Below are 14,102 nucleotides of genomic sequence, written 5' to 3'. Positions count from 1 at the left end.
ATTTCTCTTTGTAAACCGCCCTGAGCCATTTTTGAAAGGGTGGTATAGAAATCAAATTAATAATAATAATAATAATAATAATATTTTTAACTCCCCCAAATCGCTAAAAGGTACTTTTGAAGCCCCCCCCCATTGCTAAAAGTCATTTTAAACTGCAAGTCGTCGGCAGAGTCAACAAGAGGAATGAGTGGATTGAACCTCTGAACCCCCCTAAATTGCAAAAACAAAAACAAAAAACCCAAATCTCCAAAATATTGTTTGTTTGTTTGTTTGTTTGTTTGTTTGTTTGTTTGTTTGTTTGTTTGTTTGTTTATTTATTTATTACATTTATAAACCGCCCCATCCAGAGGCTCTGGGAGGTGTACAATAACTTTTAAAAAGAGATAAAACCCACAATTAAAACTATGCTAAAACAATATAAAAACAATTCAAAAATGATTAAAACAATTTAAAACCAATTAAAATACTTTTAAAAACAACAACACTTTATAAGCCTTGGAAGGCCAGGCCAAATAAATAGGTTTTTAGGGCTCTCTTAAAGGCCGACAGAGAGCCTAAACTACGGATATCTGCCGGGAGTGCATTCCATAGACCAGGAGTAGCTGCAGAAAAGGCCCGGTTCCGAGTCGCCACCAGACGTACCGGTGGCAACTGGAGACGGACCTCTCCAGATGACCTCAACGAGTGATGGGGATCATACCAAAGAAGGTGCTCTCTAAGGTAACCCGGACCCAAGCCGTTCAGGGCTTTAAAGGTAATAACCAGCACTTTGTATTTCGCCCGCAAACATATCGGCAGCCAGTGCAGCTGTTTTAAGACAGGCATAATATGGTCTCTCCGGGTTACCCCAGAGACCAATCTGGCTGCCGCATTTTGGACTAACTGAAGTTTCCGAAATATCTCGCCAAACCGCAGATACTTGAGCCGTGGTTGGTAAGACTGGTCACAATTTCCCAGTCGCGGATACTTAATTGGCAATTGGGAAAACCACAATTGGCGAGTGACGAGTGTAATATATTCAAAGCATGTGTATAGGGACAATGGAGTGGGGAGGGGGACAAATGTCCTTGGGCTGTAGGATCTGAAGGGCTACCAAGGGGCCCAGGTCTTCCTTCAAATCTTTCTCCCCTGCCATGCTTCCCACACACTCACCAAGGCTGGGCGTGCCCTAATCACACCCTTCCACCTGCATCATTACACCAGTGCAGGGAGCATGACTGGCGCTGAGAACGGTGGTGTCCCCTCACCCTCTCCAGTTGATGAAGCATTTTCTTCATTGGCTAGATGTGTCCTTCTCCTCCTCAAAAGGAAGCATCCAGCTGGCGAAGAAAGCGCCTCACCGACTGGAGAAGGAGAGGGGCCACCGTGCATTCGTTCCCAGTATGGGCCATGCTCCCTGTGCTGGCATAATGGTGCAGGAGGATGGGTGTGGCTGGCACATGATCGCTCACAAGGTGGCCTCAGCATCTTGGCCGGGGGCCACTGGCAACCTTGCTATGCCCTAATAAACAGGGAAATGCTTGACTAACAAGCAGAATGTTGCCGGTTCGAATCACTACTGGTACTATAATTGGGCGGCAGTGATTCTATTTATTCTACCAAAAGAAAACCACAGGGCTCTGTGGGCGCCAGGAGTCAAAATCGACATGACGGCACACTTTACCTTTAGAGATACTTTCTATAACCCCTGCTAACTTGGCAAAGAGGCACCTTTTAAGGTGGTGATTATTTAGCAGGGGGAGAGTAACTGGCCCTATCCACCCCCAGCACAGTACCTCCAGTGACTGTTGCTGGTGTCTATCTTACGTTTCTTTTTAGAATGTGAGCCCTTTGGGGACAGGGATCCATCTTAGTTATTTATTATTTCTGTGTGTAAACCACCCTGAGCCATGTTTGGAAGAGCAGTATAGAAATAAAATAAATAAAATAATAATAATATAATACTAATAGTAAATAGTAACAACAACTCTCTCTCTCTCTCTCTCTCTCTCTCTCTCTCTCTCTCTCTATATATATATATATATATATAACGAGTAATAATAGCTAGCTAGCTAGTTACAAAGTCTCTTTCTTTCCTTCCTTTCATTTACCCATATGTCCCTCCTTCTATTTTACTTTAAAATTGCTTTCTTGCAGATCTGTTATTTTACTCTTTCCTCCCTTTCATTTATCAATTTCCCTCTCTTGGTTTCTTCTTCCTTCTCCTCCTCCTTCTTCATGTGTTCCTTCAGGAACCCTCAAGAACATATAATGAAAATCAGGGACACTCAAGGCCAGACTGATGTGACAGATTTAATACTAGTCCAAATTGGAAGTACCTCCTGGCAATCAGGATTGTTGAAACAAATTCTAAAGAAATGTGTGTTATGCATTTTGGCATGCAGAGGAACAGATGAATCCCACTAGCAAATGCCACAAGTATATCCTGCAATCTAGGTACAACTTCACTTCCTGGATGATTCCCAAAGAGAGGTGAACTTAAATTTGGTAAATGCAAAGCAAAAGTTATCGAACAAAACTGAATTTTTTAAAGGAGGTACCAGAGCTCCAGACTGTCTGGAAACATCACCCTCTAACTTGAATGTCCTTCCTCTGAATCCTAGAGGTGGGAGGGCTGATTGTAGTCAGTGGTGAGGAAAATGCATTCTGCATGTGCTCAGAGGCATTTACTACTTCACTCCATTGAGTACTACTTCTTTAAGAGGCAGGTCCAAAGGCCTCAGGATAAGAAAGGACATGTGAGAAACATGAGTAGGGATGAGTTTCAGTTTCGCCTAGAAGCCGATGTGAGTGGTTGGGTCTGTATCTCCTGAACAGTCCTATGCCCAGATGGACTAGAAACTAGAGACAGCCTGGAGATAAGTTGTGCTTGGAGAGAGAGAGAGTGTGTGTGTGTGTTTGTGTGTGTGTGTGTTTCCCCCCATCAATTTAAAATTTATCCACTGGGTGTTCCCAATGAGTTTTAGCACTAAAGGGTTGAGCTATTAGAAAGGGTCTGTGGGTTCTGTTGTTCTCCCCAATCCAATGCATACGTTTCAGTGCCGAACTTCAGCATTCAGCACAAGTTCCATGGCTCAGATTGGATCCTGGGCATTTTGGCGAAGGTTCCTTTTGCCATTTTTTTTCCTTGGGTGACTTCAGCTACATGTCCTCCACCCCATAAAACCAGATTGTATATTCTCTGCCTCCTGGTCTAGTGTGATCAAAAAGGGCTCTGAAGCAGACCCAGAGGTGTCAGCCTTGCTGAGTGAAATACAGTGTTTGCACTGAGTTGTAATGTTTCTTTTGGGAAGCTCTGTGAGTGTGAGAGGGGGAAAAGCACAGCCAATGCTGTTAATTTAAACCCTAGCATCTTGGAAATTTTTCTTTGGTCACTTGTCAAGAGCTGATGGGGAAGGCTTAAGGCAGAAGAGAAAATGGCGTTCTCAAAAGAGTTCCTTGTGTTTTGAGACAATGAGGAGTCAACGGTGACAAAGAGATGGTTGGGTTGGATATGAGGAGGCAAAGAACGACTCCAGAGTTTCTTGTCTCCTCTGAGCTGTATTTTTTATGACTGTTTGTATCAGGGGGCTGCAGCTGCAGCTTCCACATTCATGCGTGACAGCGTTGTTTCCAGATGACGTTGACTGGAAACATGGTTGGAAGATGGTCTCATCGGGAGGCGTCGCATCCTCCCAGACTTCTCCTGCAAAATGTCCCTCTCGTGTTGACAGGGTCTCCTCCTCATAAGCAAACAAAACCGCAGGGGCAAAAATGGGGTACACAGTGAGGAAGGGGGATGCGTAGCAGCACAGCTTAACCTCACCAGAGTTTGGCAGAAACTTGCCCTGGGTTTTTCACGTCAGTCCTGGAGTATAAGAATGCTCAAGAGAGAACATTCTAGAACATCTGCAGAGCGCCCCTTTTCACTACCAAGAAACTACACCCAGTCCTCATGCAATTCAGGCCTAGTCCTCACTGAGGTAAACTGGTGTCTGGGCTGTATCACTTCATGACTGAATGCTCCTCTATTTAAAAACATTCCTTGCAGAAAGAAAACTAATGAGGCAGTTCTCCCACCCAGCCAAACCTTACTTTTAAGCCTGGCTGTTAGCCGAGGTTAAGGGAGTGAGGGCACAGCCTGCACACAGTGTGAGGAGACACAGAGACAGGCGCCTAGAGGACCCATCTGATGTGGGAAACCCACAATGCACCAAACTCAGCGCGTGGTGCACTGTGGGATGCCTGGAGGCCAAGGCTCATCGTCCTGGCCTCTGGAGCTCTGTGCTTCCTGACGCAGCGCTGCCCATTTGGGAGTGCAGTCCGTGCACCCAGCAATGTTCGAAGGATCATCTGAGGGGAAGGGAAGGCTTCGCAGCCTTCTCGGCCCACCCTCCCGAATGGTCATGTGAACAGCTCCACCATGTCAAAGGAGAAGGACTCTAGCCTAGTCTTTTTGCTGACATGCTTGTTTTCTAGGCATAGGTGTCTTTTTGTTTTACAGCCTTCCAGCTGTTGTTGGACTATGACTCCATCATCCCCAGCTATAGTGGCTAATAGGAATGATGGGCATTGTAGTCCAACAACAGTTGTGGGGCCAGAGTTGTGCAATCTTGGCCTAGACAAAGTTTACCACTTTAGTGAGAACGAAGGCTGAGTTGCATGAGAGTTGCCTGCAGTTCCTCAGTACTGTAGTGAGACAGTGGGGAGCTATTCCAGCCTTGGAAGCAGTATGCCAGAAATCGCCAAGGTGTATTTGGAAACCCTGAATAATTGTACCATAGACCATGATTCCCCAGAAGTGATTTAAACGTTTGAGGTGCATAGTTTGTGATGATGTCATCCATTCCAGTCCAAGATGGCAGAAATGTGAACTTTTGAGGCGCAAGTGGCGCAACTTGTGGACTCTCTGATTTGAACCAGGGTGGCCAGAACCTAAGGGGTATACTCGTGAGTCAAATGGGGCATAACCCAAAATTTGGCTTTTAAAAAGTCAAATCTGGCAACAGAGATTTGAACCAAATTAGGTACAGTTGTAGTGAATGATACACAGGGACAGCTCAGTCATGTAGTTTGTAATGATGGCATCCACCCTGATTCAAGATGGTGGACATCTGAATGTGAATGTTTGGGGTGCAAGAGGTCAAACATGTGGACTGCTTAACCAAATTGAACCAAATGTATTCCAGTTGTAAAGTTGTGCTGTCGAGTCGGTGTCGACTCCTGGCGCCCACAGAGCCCTGTGGTTTTCTTTCATAGAGTACAGGAGGGGTTTACCATTGCCATCTCCCACGCAGTATGAGATTATGCCTTTCAGCATCTTCCTATATCGCTGCTGCCTGATATAGATGTTTCCCATAGTCTGGGAAACATATCAGTGGAGAACTGAACCAGCAACCTCTTGCTCCCACGGCAAGTTACTTCCCCACTGCACCATTAGGTAGGAATAGTGAAAGGAAAGTAGGCAGAGATTAGTTATTACTATAACAACTTGTTTTCCTTGTCAAATAACAGCTCTAGGGTAAGGGGAATCCAGAATGAGACTATGATGGTGGTAGGGGTAAAGGCCCTGCTGTATTCCCAATCCACAGGGCTCTCTAAACCAGGGATTCTCAACGTGTGGGTCCCCAGATGTAATTGGACTTCAACTCCCATAATTCCCAACCAAAAGCCACTGGGGCTGGGGATTATGGGAATTGAAGTCCAATAACATCTGGGGACCCACACGTTGAGAAACCCTGCAAACCAGCTGCGGTTTAGCAAAGAGAATGGAAACCCATCAGATCCAGTGATGCATTGAACTGGTATAGAGAACTGGTCCCAGGCAAGACTTTGCTTAAAGGTACTTTGTCCTCAGATACTTTATCCTCACCTGAGGTTACTAAAAAGCAAAACGTTCTATATGTGCTCAGAATCACTCTTGACTACAATGACACATGTTTCAGGGCTAAACTGCTTCACATAGGACATTTTGCCTGTATGACTTTAAAGAAGAATAGTATATATCTGTGTGCACTGTGATTTGTAAATATTTCAAGTGTGTCTATTTCATCAAGCAGAATGTGTCTCTATTTTCCATGCAGGATAAATATAACTTGTGGGGCTTCTTCACATACTGCACTTTTCCTGCATGGATACAGATTTCAAGTTCTATGTGGGCAAAAGCAAAAAACCCACATGTAGCCTGAAACAACAGAGACCTTAAAGACTAACAGCCAGCATCCTAAGTAATGAAGTATCGTGCTCTGTGAGATACAACTGGTGTTGCAAACACGATTGACTAGCTCAGCACCAGGACTCATAAACGGGTGGAGGGGAGAGCAAATTAAACTCTCCCCGCCCCTTCTCCTGGAAGCCTTCTGTGTCACTTGAAAAGATGTCCCTGAGGGCCATGCAGCCCTCAGGGGCATATTTTTGGGTGACACAGAGGACTTCCAGAAGAAGGGGAGGTTGTTGAAATTCACCTCTTGCAAGCAGCACTATTGTCTTAGTCTGGAAGTTGTCTGCAGCAGTGGTGTATTTCATAGAGCACCAGTGCTTTGTCCTTTAGGATGTCAGGTAGCAAATATGTTCTGGCATCAGCTTTCGTAGACCAGAGCCCATTTAATTAAATGCATGAAATGTTATCCTCAGTTGGCAGGTATATATATTTTAAGGAGGTTGTTGGAAACATTCTTGCTCTACAAGGCCATTTAATGCTGTCATGTTAATTTGTCAAAACAGTTTTTGTTTATACTGTTGTTTTAACTGTATGTGTATAGTGTTGCACCATATGTTTGTTTCTGATGTCTTGTTTGGGGGATATTGTTCTGTGTTATTGTTTGTTAGCTGCCTTGGACTTGCATCTGCAGAAAAAGACACAGACACAGACATACTAAGGATGGGCTGTAGTTCAGTGGTAGAACATCTGGGGTTTTTTTAATGAAGAAGGTCCTGGGTTCAGTCCCTGGCATCTCCACGTCAGGCTGAGAAAGACTCCTGCCTGGAACCTCGGAGAGCTTCTGCCAGTCAGTGTAGCAGACAATACTGAACTAGATGGACCAATGGTCTGGCTCAGTATAAGATAGCTTCCTATGTTCCCTCATTCTGATGATGTAGAGGCAAAAAAATAAAATAAAATTGAACCATGGGGTCAAAGGTCTATGAAATGCAAGAGGTACACTGTCATTCTTCTTACATCATTTTAAAAGGTAAAAGATAACTGTCCATTCACAACAGCTATAATTGTTGATAACACAGTCCTAGTCACAATACTAATTATCACATGTAATAAGACAGGAAACCAATGTTCCTATTTAAGCCTAAATCGATAGACTCCGATCTGTAGATGGAGGGAGCAAATGGCTATGGAATGCAAGAGGTACAGTCTGTGACTATTGTGAAAAGCTTAAATATATGAGACAAGCACAGTGGCTATTTACAATAGCAATAACAGCTTGGCTAAGCTGTTACTTAGCATATGTGTAAACAGTCTCTATTTAAGCCCAAACTGATAGAAACATCCTTCCATATTTGATAAAGGAAAAGGAAAGTACGACTCCTGGCAACCACAGGACCATGTGGTTTTCTTGGCAGAATACAGGAGGGATTTACCATTGCCATCTACCAGCGTGGTGTAGTGGTTAGAGTGCTGGACTAGGACCAGGGGACCCGAGTTCAAATCCCCATTCAGCCATGAGACTTGCTGGGTGACTCTGGGCCATCACTTCTCTCTCAGCCTAACCTACTTCACAGGGTTGTTGTGAGGAGAAACTGAAGTATGTAGTGAACCACTCTGGGCTCCTTGGAGGAAGAGCAGGATATAAAATGTAATAATAATAATAATAATAATAATAATAATAATAATCTCCTGACTCCTGCATAGTATGAGATGATGCCTCTCAGCACCTTCCTATATCGCTGCTGATAAATACATTCTAATTCAAAGGTTTCACATTGAAGTGTCCCTTTTCCTTCCTTCCTTCAATTTATATACCGCCCTTCCTAAATTGGCTTATGGCAGTTTACATTAAAATCAAAAACATTTAATAAAACAATAATTAAAACAACTTTAAAGTTCTTTGTTGTAGAACCATTCTTACCATTTAAATATATGGAGACTTTACACTGGAAATCTGCAGTTAAGCATGAAATGCAGGGATGTAGCCATAACTGAACAAGGGAGGGGGGATATCCCTGGGCTCTTGAGAAAGGTTGCCCTACCCGCTGGGCAACAGATTGTTCTTTCCTCTCCCCGCCCTGCTACCTCCTCCATAATTCATTGGCATGCTCCTGGCTCCCGTTCAGAGAACTCACCTCAGCTTCAAACAAGACACATCCAATCCATGCAGGGGCACATTTAGGCACGGACCACAGGGTGGGGGTCTGTGGCCTCCTGTCTCCTGGGGGGCTCCCAAATGCCCAGAGCTCCAATGCCCCGCCACTGCTGTCCACCCCCCCCCCACCGCATGCACTGCTGCTATTTTCCCCTCACCGCCACTATTTCCCCTTCTTCACTGCGGGGGGCGGCGGAGCGGAGCAGGCCACACACACCCCAGGCGATGGCGGGCACAGGCGGGCCTCCTCGGCCTGCGCATGTACGCAGCTGGAGTATGGAGTGTTTCATCCCATGACGTCACAGGATGTGACACGCTATAGTCCTTCTGTGCATGCTCCTCCTCAGCCTGCGCGTGTGCGCAGTAGCAGTATGGAGTGTCGCATCCTGCTAACTGGGCAAAGAGGCACCTTTTTAACATGGTGATTCTCTTTATTTAGCAGGGGGAGAGTAACTGGCCTTATCCGCCCCCAGCACAGTACTGCCAGTGACTGTTGCTGGTGTCTGTCTTATGTTTCTTTTTCTCTTGTGAGGCCTTTGGGGACAGGGAGTCATCTTTATTTATTTATTATTTCTTTACGTAAACCACTTTGGAAATGTTTGTTGAAAAGCGGTGTATAAATATTGGTTGTTGTTGTCATGGGATGCGACACTCCATACGCCAACTGTACAGGCATGCAGGCCAAGGCCCCCCTGAACCCACTGCCACTGGGGGGGGAGGGCTGCTCTGGTCCACTCACCCCTGCAGCGGTGAAGAGGGGGAAATAGCAGCGGTGCACACACTGGGGCCTGGGCAGCAGCGGCAGGCCAGTGGCAGATCAGCTGTGGGGCCACCTGGCCACCCAAGAGGTATTTAAAACAAACAAACAAAATGGGTGGGGGGATCTCACAGCCGGGGGGGGGGCGGCGGCTCTAAAGCCCTTCAGCCTCAGGTCCAAAAATACCTAGGTGCACCCCATCTCCAGGAGAGGGAAGGGAAGACGTGTCAGGCAGCAACCCTTCCTCCTCCTAACCGGCTGGCTAATGCTCAGGTTCAGCCCACCTTCCTTCAGCCTGACTGACAGCTTCAATAACCAAAGAAATGTCACTGGGCATCAGACAGCTAGTCAAAAGAATAGGAGGAGGGAGGTATGCCGCCTGGCACTCCTCCCACTTCCCCGCCTAAAACTGAGACAGAGCTGAAACTATTTTCATTTAAAGGAGCTTCATTACAGTGGGGCCCAGGGGCCCATATTCACTTTTTTGTCCCAGAGCCCGCTCCAGACTTGCTACATCCTAATGAAATGCACATGTAAATTTCATGCATTCATATACTCTGAAGTTTTTGAACGGCCAGATGCTTGGCTCTTATCACTCCACTGCTGCACCAGCTTCATTGGTTACCGCTGTTTTTCTGGGCATGATTCTGACCTTTAAAGTCCTTAACAGCTTATGGCCAAGATATCTAAAGAACCACCTATTCCCCTATAATTCTGCCCATCCCATGAGATCACGAAGAGAGGCTCTCTTGTGCATCCCCCCACTTTCAGAAGAGTGATTGTCAGCAACGCATAGGCAAGCCTTCTTAGTGGTGGCCCCAGCTCTCTGGAACTCCCTGACCCTTGATCTGAGGCTTGCCCCCTCCCTCTTTGATTTTAAACACAAGTTGAAGACTTTTTCTTATTCCCTTAACTCCTTACATTTCTCTGTGGCCGCCCTGTTTTAACGATGGCCCAGTCCTGCATTTCTATGATTTTAGAGGTTGTGTTTACTGTATTTTACTGGGTTTTTAATGAATTTTGTTGTAAGCCACCAGCAATTCATGTATGAAGAATGGCACCATACACATCTTTCAAATGAATGAATGAATGAATCATACATGTGCACGCACAGACAGACAGACAGACAGACACACACACAGAGCAGAACAGGTGACAACATGGTCCTGCTTCCCAGCCCACCTCTCAGCCTCACATCGCAGAGAACCAAATGGCTTCGCTTGTGGGGCCTCTGTGCCGACAGGTTGTTGTATGGACAGGTGGTGGCTGGTTCTCCATCCAGAGAAGGAGGCCAGAGCCTGGATTTTCATTTCTGGGCAATTATCACATCAAATCTTGGAGCCAGCGCCCTGCCTTCCCTTGTTGAAAGCTGTGCCTGCAATCCCTAAAGAAACTCAACACCATACCAGATTTAATTGCTCTGGCAACGGCAAACTCAGCCAAATTCTGGCTCTGCTTTCCTTTCCTTTTCATGGAAAGCATGATGCCTCATTTGCATAGCTCCACACTTAGAACTGCTGCTGGGTTGCTTTTCCAAAGGCAGCCCCGATAACCTATGGCAAAGATCAGACCTACCACTGTGCGTGCAACCTTTCCTGGGTCACACACGGCCAATACACTCTGGCCGACTGGTGTGAATGTCTGTGGAGAGCTTGCTGTCCCTAAAGGGCTTGAGATGAATAAGAGCAATTGTAGATAAGCATGGTAGGTGCCCTTTACCTTTCAACAGATCCAACAGCTGGGTCTGGCTGTAAATATTCAAATAAAAAATACCAGGAAGCACATCTTACACACTCTCAAGTATGTGGACAGATCGGTGCCTGTGTAAGAGCTTGGAGATGGTGGAACTGGTGGAGGAGCTAGAGAACAGGAAACACTTTGCCACAGGTGTGTGTCTGTTTGTCATTATTGTCTGCTGTTACTGCTTAAAATATATTTAGCACCATTGCACCAGCCACAAGACGTGCTACCAACATTAGTTAAAAAATGGAATTTGGATTGATAGTGCAATCAAAATCCAGTTAGAAAAATTCAGAGAGAAGAGAGAGAGGGAGAGAAAGAGTGTGGTGGGTGATAAATATTAATTATTCTTTCCTCATACCTGCCACACGTTCACCCTGATAAAAATGTTCATCGTCGGCTTGCTTCTGCTAACGAGCAATACTTCACAACGTCTGCAGTCTTACATCTGTAATCTTACCAAATCCCTCAATATCATCTTTCACTCAGAGACTAATTTACAGGACAGGCAATCCTAAGTGTGTTTATTCAGAAGAAAGGTCCGCTGAGATCAAAGGACCTTATTCCTAAGCAAGGGTAAAAAGGACTGCAGCTTTAACTAGAGCAAAACAGGCATGTGGAACTAAGTGTTTGTGCAAGCTGAACACTACAGAACCCATGATGCAGTGTGACTGTGAGATGGGGGAAATGCACACATGAGACTATCTGGGGCTTAGATTAAGCTTTTAAAAAAAATCTAAAACAATTTAGAAAGCAGTGGACATATTTTTGGGAGCTTTAAGAATCTCCCATTTGCCAACAGTATGTGAGTTAAAACCAAGGTCAGAGGCGGGGAGCTTGATCCTCTACTAAGCAGCTGCTGGTTTGGAGGGCTTTTCTTCCTATCTCATTCAGCAGCTGAGTATAGCTGTTGGGTATAAGGGAGCCCTCCAGCCCAGCATATGACTGTGTGAACTGCCCCAATGACTTGTATGGGTGAGTGTGCTGTTACAGATCAGTTTCACCACACAAATAAGCCCTATTCAGACACCATGTTGCACGAGTGTGCAGATGTCTGTACACACGTACATGTTTTGTATGAATAACTGGAACCACATTCATTTTAAAAGTGAACCTGGGTACAAGTTTCTCAAATGCATGGAGGTCTGATTGCATGAACTGCCCTGTTGCCTAGTACGGTAATGATAAACATTACCATGCCAAGCTAAGCTTTGCTAACTAAGCAAAGAGGCATCTTTCTCTTATATTTAGCAGGGGGAGAGCAACTGGCCCTATCCAACCCCAGCACGGCATCCCTCCAGTGGCTGTTGCTCGTATTTGCCTTATGTTTATTTTTTCATTATGAACCCTTTGGGGACAGGGGGCCATCTTCTTGATGTATTATTTATTTTTCTATGTATATTGCTTTGAGAACTTTGGTTGGTGACCAGTATATAAATCTTATAGCAGTAGTAGTAAAACCGGTAGTAGTAATGTGAGATCTGGTCCAGGAGTCAAAGCTGGGAAGGCTTTGGAAGTGAAAAACAGAAAGGAATAGACCTTAATACTAAGAGTGGTATGGTGGCATAAGGCATGGTGTTAACAAAAAGATGTCTGAGATCGAATAAACTACAGTGCTGTCCAGTGCTGTTAGACTGGAAGGAAATAAACAGTACTAAATAAAGAACACTGTAGAGCGCTGTCAGACTGGAAAGATGAAGAGAACAATAGCAAAGTTGCCAGAGGTTGCAATTACCTGCTTTGGGATACAAATTTGTCCAGCTCATAATGTTCAGATGAATTATGTCTCTAGCACCATCCCTCCCACCCCCCGCACACACACACCAAGATCTTCTCTGGCTCAGAATATCCTCTCTAATAAAACGCTTGGTGTCCGTCCGTGGACGGACACCAAGCGTGTGTCCATGCCTCCCTGGCCTGTTCTGCGCATGCGCGGAGCGCATGCGCAGAACAGGGCAAGGGAGACACGACGGCCGGCACCCGGTGGCCATCTTGGGCGGCCAGAAGCGGCCGCCCCGAAGAAGCTGGGTGAGCGGCACCGGGGAACACTGGCCGCCGCCACCTTGGCCAGAGGACACCCGCGGCGGCAAGGGAGAGGCCCCAGGGAGCGGAGGGCCCGGCCGGAGCTGCGGGCGGCGGCGGCGGGTGGCGGGCCCGCTGGAGCCGCGGGCCGTGGCGGCGGTGGTTGGCGGGCCCGCCGGAGCCCTGGGTGGCCGCCCTGGCCGGAGACATGGGCCGCGGTGGGTGGCGGGAGGGGGAATGGTGGCGGAGATCCAGACCGGCCCAGGGAGACGGAGGCCGGGACCGGGGGCCGAGCGAAGGCCGAAGAAAACTAAAAGCAAAAATGCAGCCTCCGCCGCTGCCTCCGAAGTTCCAAAGTGCGTCCTTTCAGTCCCAAGCACCAGTTCGGGCAGAACCTTTGCAGAGGGAGGAGCACTGCTTGCGAGCTCCTCTCTCCCTCCTCAATTTAGGACTTTCTTTGCTCAACTGTCACGGGCCAGGGTAAGGTGGTTTCGGAAGCTGGGAGGGAGGGAGGGAGGGTGGGACTTCGGAGGCAGCGGCGGAGGCTGCATTTAAAAAAAAAAAACAGTAAAGGGGAGAGGAAAAGGCTAGCGCCCGTTATTATAACGGGCTTCAAAACATTAGTATAATATGATTCTGCACATGTGTCATGTGCCTCTGTGTTCAGCAGACCAGCTGCTCAGAGCCAGTTTTTTGCAAGAAGTGCACGCACCGACATCCTTTAATGTTAGCTAGATGCTTAATCTCAATGAAACTCTCGTGATCCTTGTGAAAGACATCACAGCCTTTTCTTTGAGAAGTATCTTCTCACCTCGACGGAATAGTTTGTGATGATGTCATCCACACTGATTCAAGATGGCGGACGCATAGACTTTTGAGGCATAAGTGGGCTAACTTGTGAACCGCTTAACTGATTTGAAGCAAATTTGCTACAGCTGTAGGGACACATAGGGACATCTCAATGGCGCTGGTTGTGATGATGTCATCCAACCCAATTCAAGTTGGCAGACACGTAAACTTTTGAGGTACAAGTGCACTAACTTGTGGACAGTCTGATTTGAACCAAATTTGCTACAGCTGTATGGACACATAGGGATGCCCCAATGGTGTAATTTGTGATGATGTCATCTACCCCGATCCAATATGGCAGATGCATGAACATTTGAGGCGCAAGAAATCTAACTTGTGGACCTCAATTTCAACCAAATTTTGTCCAGTTGTAGAGACAGTGAAAGGAAAGTAGGCTGATGAGTTCTTACTAGAACAACTTGTTATTTATGCATATGCGA

At 46.3% G+C, this 14,102-nt stretch overlaps 1 protein-coding gene across 1 annotated transcript in view; it reads left to right on the top strand.

Annotated features, from left to right (window-relative positions):
- Positions 1-14,102, top strand: part of DLX4 (distal-less homeobox 4) — an 88,128-nt gene that overhangs the window by 38,461 nt on the left and 35,565 nt on the right. The gene's annotated exons all lie outside the window — the stretch shown is intronic.

This window comes from Hemicordylus capensis, chromosome 6 (genome assembly GCF_027244095.1).
Source record: "Hemicordylus capensis ecotype Gifberg chromosome 6, rHemCap1.1.pri, whole genome shotgun sequence".
NCBI classification, from domain to species: domain Eukaryota; kingdom Metazoa; phylum Chordata; class Lepidosauria; order Squamata; family Cordylidae; genus Hemicordylus; species Hemicordylus capensis.
The sequence above is the reverse complement of the archived record's forward strand: the minus strand, read 5'-3'. Positions and strand labels throughout refer to the sequence as shown.